The following is a 10,066-nucleotide window of genomic DNA, read 5'->3' on the forward strand; positions in this document are numbered from 1 at the left end:
ATAATATTAATCCTCAAAAATACAACTTGCCTAATAATTCTGCACTCCCTGTACTTGCCTCCTAGTTTCGCTCCCACTCCTCCAGACAGCACCAGCAGATGATAATTACAGATGGTGACACACACACAGTGTCACATCTGTAACAATCTGGCAGGAAGATGCCTGGAGCTCAGCCCCTTTAACTTTACAACCGAGATTGCCAAGTGTCCGGTATCTGACTGGACAGTCTGGTAATACAACCAGCTGCACAGTAAAAATAGTAGAAAAAAAATGCTTACATTTTCTGTTTTTTTAGTACTGAGAACTGCTTTGAAATGGCTCCTGCAGGGCATATACAAATGCTTTCTAGCACATCACGCATGGGATTAAGCAGCACACTGCCCACTTCTCTGTTATAGACCTTTTACACAGGCTGTGACTACGGATGCATATCTGAAATGCGTAAGCCCGACAGTGCTACGCCCGTGAATGCCAGTTTACAGGAATTGCTGTATCCTTCATTTTTATCGCATGTGGATTGAATAAAGAAATGGTTTTATTATAACATCAGTGTCGGATCTATCTTCTCAAGTATCCTCATTCCATTTTATCCGGACACGATAGCGGATGCGGGTGATTCGAGCAGGTGTTTCTGTTTTCACAGTGGCCAGAGGGCAGGTCACCTGAGAGTGATGTAAGGGTAACAGAAGAACGCTGTGGAGCCCGCTGGAGACGACTTGTGAGCTGCATAATTCGGAAGTGAGTGAGACGCTGTCCCTACTTCAACTGCAGCACAAGGTTTTTGACCAATTGTGGATCTCTTTGCATCGTTTGGGAGGATTGTATCAACAGTTCGGTGAGTTACCCTTTTCCCTCCTTAAGAGCCAATAATTTATTACTGGCACCTAGTGCTATGGCACGTTAAATTATGAATGACGGTTATTTCTAAGCTACTGGGTTCTCTGCTTTTTCATATACAATATTTTTATAAGCACATTTTCTGAGGCACCAACTCCTACTGAACATGTGCAAGATTCACAGAATATATGTATATGCATTTGTTTTGGCTTATGGCTATCACATAATGCAGTGGGAAGGAAAATAGAACTAACATTAAAATTTTTCAGAAACAAATCTACTACTCATTTGAAATTCAAATTAAGGCCCAGATTATGAGTGGAGTGCAATATTGTGCTTTCAGGAGCACAATATTTGTGCTCCACTCAGTAATACCAGCGCACGTAAATGTGCGCTTGTATGGCAAGTCAGGCACAATGCAAACGCGACCTCATGTTCATATTGCCTGAAAGCCAAGCACGCACGAGAGTGCCCATCCATAGGCTCCAATTGGAGCCTTGTTTTCATGCCGTGAGACACGAAAAACCACCTAGCGCAGCACAGGAGGCAAATCACGCAGTGTTGGGGTTTGACCTCTGGCTAATTGCGCTAAGCACATTAAATAACCGCTAATGGCAGGTTATTTAATGTGCGCCCATAAAGGGGTAAATTAGCCGTTTTACGAGCGCAGGTTAAGATAGTGCTCCACACGTAATCTAGCCCATAGTGTTTTTGCATTGTCTTTTTATTATGATTTTCTAATTATGCTATTCTCCTGGGTTTATTCCTTTAGGTTAAAACATATAGAAAAATTCTGAAAACAGCATTTTGAACATCTTGTCATTAGAATGAAAGTTCATGGCAAACAATTTAAAGTCATATTCTTCATCACCAAAGCAATTCAAGAGGTAGCCAGTGAGCTTTCAAGTCTTAAAAAATAGCTAGATAAGGTGGAGGATATATTCTTTATGAAAGGAGTTACTCATCCTCAAATAGTTAAACTTTATGCTATTGATCTCACTGGCTTTTGTGCTGTGGGGAAACTTATCATTTCTATGCCTAGTAACAAGTAAGTCTCATAGATTTTGGTTCCTAACTTGCATGTGTAATGCTGACCACCTCTCTTGCTCAATTGGCCTGTAAATCACCCAAATTGAATGTGTTTGGTAGGATTTATATCTGAAAACTCAGGGAGAGTAAAAAGCTAGTGACCGCTCTTTCTTACATGCCCTGCAATCGCTCACAAGCAGCATACGCTGCTTTGAACATTAAAGGGATACTAAACCCGATTTTTTTTCTTTAATGATTCACATAGAATATGCCATTTTTAGCAACTTTCTAATTTACTTCTACTATCAATTTTTCTTCCTTCTCTTGCTATCTTTATTTTAAAAGCAGGCATTTAAAGCTTAGGAGCCAGCCAATTTTAGGTTTAGCACCCTGGATAGTGCTTGCTTATTGGTGGCTACATTTAGCAAACCAAACCAATAAGCAAACATAACCCAGGTTCTCAACCAAAAATGGTCCGGCTTCTAAGCTTTACATTCCTGCTTTTTGAATAAAGATAACAAGAAAACTAAGATAAATTGATAATAGGAGTTAAGGATTATTTATATTATATATAAGTATAGAGCTTGGCATTTTTATAGTACTGAAGTTTGCAGTGTTTCGATAATCAGTATATTTTGTTTTATGTATTTATTGCTCCTAACGTACAATGTAGTCATGTAATTAAAAGTTAACAAGGACATCAACACGGGTAAGGTCAGTAAAGTTAGACAGGTATTTGTAAATATGTTTTACAATACTCTAGTAGTGTGTAAACAGCTCCACAGCAAGTGGAGAATGAAGTAGCAAATGAATACTTATTATGCATCATTTGTGCAGTAAACATATTAGACACGTTTCTAAATAAAAGCTTGTGACTGCACTAAATTCATGAAAAACAAAATCAATATAATACTGCTTAATGACTCTGCTTTTTTGTAAGTCAACAAATCTCCAATTAATTAACCAGTGATTAAAGTCAGCTTCAGAGAATTAATCACAGCCTACAGAAGGCATTGTCCTTCTGTGCTTCATTAGGACCGTGTTTGCCCTTCAGAAGAGAAAACAGTAAGTAAATATTAAACTACGACCTGACTTAAGCATCTCTTCTCAAACTGAAATTGTGATTTTAAAGTTTAATTTAATCTTTTTTTTTTTATTAAACAAGTTCTAAATATTCCTTTTACATTTAAAAAACTATCGGTTAGATTACGAGTTTTGCGGTAACAGGGGTGCGGTGATAACTTGCACGTTATTGTCACCGCTCACTTCCCTGCAGCACTGGTATTACGAGTTTTTACAAACCCGGCGTTAAAGACAAAAAGTGAGCGTAGAGCAAAATTTTGCTCCACACTTCACTTCAATACCAGCGCTGCTTAAGTGAGCGGTGAGCTGGTGTAACGTGCTCGAGCACAATTTCCCCATAGGAATCAACAGGGAGGACCGGCTGAGAAAAAGTCTAACACCTGCAAAAAAGCAGCGTATAACTCAGTAACGCAGCCCCATTGATTCCTATGGGGAAATAAAATTTATGTTTACACCAAACACCCTAGCATGAACCCCGAGTCTAAACACCCCTAATCTTACACTTATTAACCCCTAATCTGCTGCCTCTGACATCACTGACACCTGCATTATACTTATTAACCCCTAATCTGCCGCTCCGGACATCGCCACCACCTACATTATACTTATGAACCCCTAATCTGCTGCCCCCAACATCGCCGACACCTACATTATTTTTATAAACCCCTAATCTGCCGCCCCCGACATCGTCGCCACCTACCTACACTTATTAATCCCTAATCTACTGCCCTCAACGTCGCCGCCACTATTCTAAATTTATTAACCCCTAAATCTAACTAAATAAACCTAACCTAAGTTACACTAACACCTAACACTACCCTACAATTAAATAAATTAACTAAATTAAAAACAATTAAATAAATTAAATTAGCTAAATCACAAAAAAACAAACACTTAATTACAGAAAATAAAAAACAAATTACAATATATTTAAACTAATTACACCTAATCTAAGAGACCTATCAAAATATAAAAGCCCCCCAAAATAATAAAAAAAAACCTAGCCTAAACTAAACTATTAATAGCCCTTAAAAGGGCCTTTTGCAGGGCATTGCCCCAAAGTAATCAGCTCTTTTACCTGTAAAAAAAAATACAAACAACCCCCCAACAGTAAAACCCACCACCCACACAACCAACCCCCCAAATAAAATACTATCTAAAAAAACCTAAGGGCATTTGGATGGACATTGCCCTTAAAAGGGCAGTTAGCTCTTTTGCGGCCCAAACCCTAATCTAAAAAATAAAACCCACCCAATACACCCTTAACAAAACCTAACACTAGCCCCCTGAAGATCGACTTACTGTTCTGAAGACCGGACATTCATCCTCAAAGAAGGGGCAGAAGTTTTCAACTAACCGGGCCGAAGTCCTCAACAAAGCTGGGAGAAGTCTTCATTCAAGCCGGGCAAAGTGGTCCTCCAGACGGCAGAAGTCTTCATCCAGACAGCATCTTCTATCTTCATCCATCCGACACAGATCGGCTTCTTCTTCAAGACATCTGACGCAGAGCATCCTCTTCATTCGGAGTCTTCTTATGAAAGACGGTTCCTTTAAGTGACATCATCCAAGATGGCATCCCTTAGATTCCGATTGACTGATATAATTATCAGTCAATCAGAATTAAGGTAGAAAAATTCTATTGGCTGATGCAATCAGCCAATATGATTGAAGTTCAAACCTATTGGCTGATCCAATCAGCCAATAGGATTGAGCTCGCATTCTATTGGCAGATTGGAACAGCCAATATAATGCCAGCTCAATTCTATTGGCTGATTTCATTAGCCAATAGGATTTTTTCTACCTTAATTCCGATTGGCTGATAGAATTTTATCAGCCAATCGGAATCTAAGGGACGCCATCTTTGATGACTTCACTTAAAGGATCCGTCATTCAGTAAGAAGACTCCGGATGAATAGGATGCTCCACGTCGGATGCAATCAGCACATTGGAAACATCCCAGTTTTGAGCCAGGTTGTTTTCTGATAACACTTCACTGGATCAGATTCTATCAGTATGTCACGTAAGTTTCATGCACATTGGTATACTATCTGGGGTGGATCAACGTGTTGGAATGGTATGGATTTAGCCACTCTAATCAATTCCCAACATTGCTTCAATGTGGCATTTGACATCCCATGAGATGCATCAAATGTGGTCACAAAATTCATATGTTCAAGTTTAGGTGTTGTTGTTGGTCTCCTGATTAACTCATCCTGAGTATGTCCCAGAACAATCTCTTTGGCATCCTGTACCAATTTGTCATCTAAGCCTCGCTGTTGAAATCTATCCCCCATCATATTGAGTTGTTCTAGCATAACAGACTCCTCTGTATTATTTCTCACGACTCTGGTGAGTTGAGAGGTGACTACCCCACATTTTTAAAGCATGGAATGGGAACTATGTGCCTCTAAAAGATCATTTCTATCTGTAGGCTTGGTATAAAGAGATGAGCAAAACCTACATCACTTTCACTCTCTTTTATTTTTATTATGTTCAAATCCAAAAATTGAATATTATTTTCTAAAAATTCCAATTTAAAATTAATAGGTGATAGGAGTACATTGAGATTTAAAACCCATGTTTCCAAACCATCCACATTACCACACCAAATTAAAAACACATTGTTGATATAATGAGGGTAAAAGATAACCTCACTGCATTCAGATAAAGATAGGGTTTATAATCAAAATAGTTTATTAAAGGATTAAAAATCTGAAGGAGTCTTGAGTATTCCATAGGTGGAGATGGAGGGATGGATGTTCCATAGACAGTGTTGGGTAGCCCAGCGGAGTGGCTAGGGTATTTGGGGTGTTGCTAAGAGTAAACGGACATTGGTAGGAAGGGGCACTTTTTTGGCAATTTAAAAAAAAAAAAACAGTGATCAATATAGCCACCCTTGATCAATATAGCCACCCTTCTTTTCAATAACAGTCATAAGCCTTTCATCCATGGTGTCTGTCTCCTAGGCATTGTTCAGAGAGGTGTACTGTTTTTCTTCACCATAAATCTCCCGTTTAAGAAGGGCCCACAAGTTCTCAATAAGGTTTAGGTCAGATGAGGAAGGGGGGCGTGTCATTATTCTTTCATCTTACGGCCTTTACTGGCTAGCCATGCAGTGGAGTACTTTGATGTATGCGATGGAGCATTGTTCTGCGTAAATATCATGGTCTTCTTGAAAGATGCAGGCTTTTCTCTGTAAAAATTGGCAGTAGGTTTGGGAGTTGATGTTGAGTCAATTTTCAACCTGAAAATGTCCAACTAGCTCATCTTTAATAATACCAGCCCATATCAGTACCCCACCTCCACCTTGCTGGCGCCTGAGCTCTGTGCCCGTTACTGATCCAGCCATGGGCCCATTCATCTTGTCCGTCAAGAGTCATTCTCATCTCATCAGTCCATAAAACCTTTGAAAAATCTGTCTTCAGATATTTCTTGGATTAGTCTTGATGTTTCAACTTATGTGTGTTGTTCAGTGGTGGTTGGGTTTCAGTCTTCCTTACCATGGTCATGTCTGGAATATGACAACACTGGAGGTTAATGGTTACCCAGGTAAACACTACTGGATAAAGCTTTAAATGCTGTTTGAAAAAAGCACAGACATCAGTATCTGCAGCCATTTTGCTCATCACTTCCTACAATCCACACATAATCTTACAACCCACACATAACTAAAAGCTGTTCTAAAATGTTATACAATGCACTGTAATTCCCCTAGCTTTACTATCTTTTTTGCCTCCACCTGGGGGGTTCAAGAGGGGCAAAACCACCTCTTGTTAATTTCATTCCTCAGCGCTTACTTGGGGTGGATGCCAGATGATCGATGGGCGCTTTCCCTTAACCCCCCAAGCAGAGGCAAAAAAAGGTGGGGGAATTACAGTGCACCATATATTTGTGTGAAGCTTTATCGAGAAGCATTTGGGTAATCCTAGGATTATCCAGGTAAATCCAGGTGTATGATCTTACATTTGGCTTTACCCAGAGTAGCTGGGTAATGTCAGGATTACTTGAATATCTGACTTTACCCATAACACACTCACACACACATATATATAGATATATATATATATATATATGAGAGCACTCACTGGACTTCGTTCCCATAAAATATAGCTTTTATTTCAGCCTTAAAATTCCATAACGTTTCGGGTACCGATCTTGCCCCTTTGTCAAATGGCACTCAAGGAATACCCAGCATATCCCAACACCATATCCTTATCCCTTATACAGGTATACCCCGCTCATACAGCGGGTTAGGGACCGGAGCCCCGCTGTAAAGTGAAAACCGCCTTAAAGTGAAACAAGGCAGTTTTAGCTTTTTATTCACTTGCCAGTGTGTTTAAAGACTTTAAAAAATGTTTGAACTAACATAGATTAGGGTTGCAGTAGTGCTACATTTAGTTTAACACTAGCACAGCACAGTATTCAATTAGGATTCAATAAATACTGTACCTGTAAAATAGTGACAATTACTGTAATAAAATGTGCCAGACTATAACACTGAGACACAGATTGCACTGTAATGCTGTAAACAGAGTGAACTAAGCATAACAAAATAGTGCCAGTCACTTTTCTTGCAATCTCACAATGATTACAGAACTGTTTCAAAATCCTTGGAGGCTGAACTTCAGCTCCACAGAGCGCTGTATTAGTGAATCGCTGTAAAGTGAAGCGCTGTAAAGTGAGGTATACCTGTATAGCCCATAGCTCATTAATCTTATTGATACTTGACCAATACAGCTGCTGCCGCTCACATCCACTCCACTGTCGTGCAACAGTGACGTCATCAAGACGCGCCGCATCCCAATACATCTGATTGCAATGAAACAGCTTTCAAATCAAAGAAGAGAGAAAGGCAAACGTATCATTACATCAAAAACAAAACAAAGCAAAAGATCGCCTGTATATACAGTACGACTTTTAAGTTTATGCAGTTATGCAAATTCAATCATAATAACATGGTCAAATAATGGAGATATTGCTAAGCAGACAGGACTATAATGGCTAGGGGCAGTATCATAACACCATGATTTAAAAACAAACAGCTAGATTACGAGTTATGCGCGCTATAGAGAAATTAACAAACGCAACAAAAGTTGCGTTATTTAACCCCCTATAGCACAGCTATTACAAGTTTTCAAACAGCCGGCTTGTGCATGCGATATGGTTGCGTTGAGCTCCAAACTGCACAAAATACAAGCGCTGTTTTAACGTGCTCGTGCAAGCTTCCCCCATAGACATCAATGGGCAGAGCGGGTCAGAAAAAAGCCTAACATCTGTGATCGCGTAATGAAAAGCTCCATAATGCAGCCCCATTAATGTCTATGGGGAAAATAAAAGTTACGTTTAAACCTAACACCCAAACATAAACCCGAGTCTAAACACCCCTAATCTGCCGTCCCAGACATCGCCGACACCTACCTACACTTATTAAACCCTAATCTGCCTCTCCCGATTTAGCCGCCACTATATTAAAGTTATTAACCCCTATTCCGCCGCACCCCAACATCGCTGCCACTATATTAAAGTTATTAACCCCTATTCCGCCACTCCCCAACATCGCCGCCACTGAATAAAGGTATTATCCCCTAAACCTCTGGCCTCCCACATCACTACCACTAAATTAACCACTAAACCGCCAGCCCCCCATATTGCAACAACCTAAATTAAACTATATTAACCCCTAAACCTAACCCTAACACCCCCTAACTTTAACATAATTAAAATAGAGCTAAACTAAAGTTACAGTTATTAATGAAATAATAACTATTTAAAACTAAATACAAACTTTCCTGTGAAATAAAACCTAAGATAGCTACAATATAACTAATAGTTATATTGTAGCTAGCTTAGATTTTATTTTTATTTCACAGGTAAGTTTGTATTTATTTTAACTAGGTAGACTAGTTAGTAAATAGTTATTAACTATTTACTAAATACCTAGTTAAAATAAATACAAACTTACCTGTGAAATAAAACCTAACCTGCCTTACACTAAAACCTAACATTACAAAAAATAAAAAAACACTAAAATTACAAAAAAATAAAAACCCTACCATTACAAAAAATACCAAACAAAATTATACAAAACAATAAAAATTATTCCTATGCTAATACCCATAAAAAAACAAAAAATAAAAAAAAAACTAATCTATAATAAACTACCAAGGGCCCATAAAAGGGCCTTTTGTAGGGCATTGCCCTAAAGTTAACAAACACCCCCTAACAGTATACAAACCCCCACTCCCCAAACCCACAAAATAAAAATAAAGTAAAACCTAATCTACCCATTGTCCTGAAAAGGGCATTTGTATAGGCATTGCACTTAAATGGGCATTTAGCTCTTTTGCTGCCCAAGCCCTAAACTAAAAATAAAAACCCACCCCAAAACGAAAAAAATACATTGCACAAAATAACAAACAAATTATAAAAAATAATAAAAAATATACCTATTCTAATACCCATTTAAAATAAAACACCCCAAAATAAAAAAAAACTAATCTAGAATTAATTACCAATAGCCCTTAAAAGGGCCTTTTGTAGGGCATTGTCCTAAGTTAAACAGCTCTTTTACCTGAATTTTTTTTACAAAGACATACTAACATTACAAACCTCCACCCCCCAAACCACAAAATAAAAAAAACTATCTAGCCAATAGAATGAGAGCTGCTTAAATCTTATTTGCTGATTTTAGCAGCCCTAATTCCTATTGGCTGATTCAAATTTTTCAGCCAATAGGAATGCAAGGGACGCCATTTTGAAATGGCTCCCTTGCATTGAAGATTCAGTGTACAGCGGCGACCATATGATGAGGATGCTCCGGCCCGGATGTCTTCAGGGTGGGCCCACTCAGCACCGCCGGGATCAAGATAGAAGATTCTGCCTGGATAAAGATAGAATAGGCCGTCTGGATGAAGACTTCTCACCACCTTGATGAGGACATCGCCACCTGAATGAAGATAGAAGAGGCCGCCTGGATGAAGACTTCTTGCCGCCTGGATGAAGATCGTTCAAGTGGGACTTAAAAAACTGTTATATAATAAAGATAGGGATAGTGGTAATGGAAGTTGTATTTAATGATTCCCCGTCAAGTATTAGCTTACCACAATTTAACCAATAA

Source organism: Bombina bombina, chromosome 6 (assembly GCF_027579735.1).
Source record: "Bombina bombina isolate aBomBom1 chromosome 6, aBomBom1.pri, whole genome shotgun sequence".
In the NCBI taxonomy this organism is placed as follows: domain Eukaryota; kingdom Metazoa; phylum Chordata; class Amphibia; order Anura; family Bombinatoridae; genus Bombina; species Bombina bombina.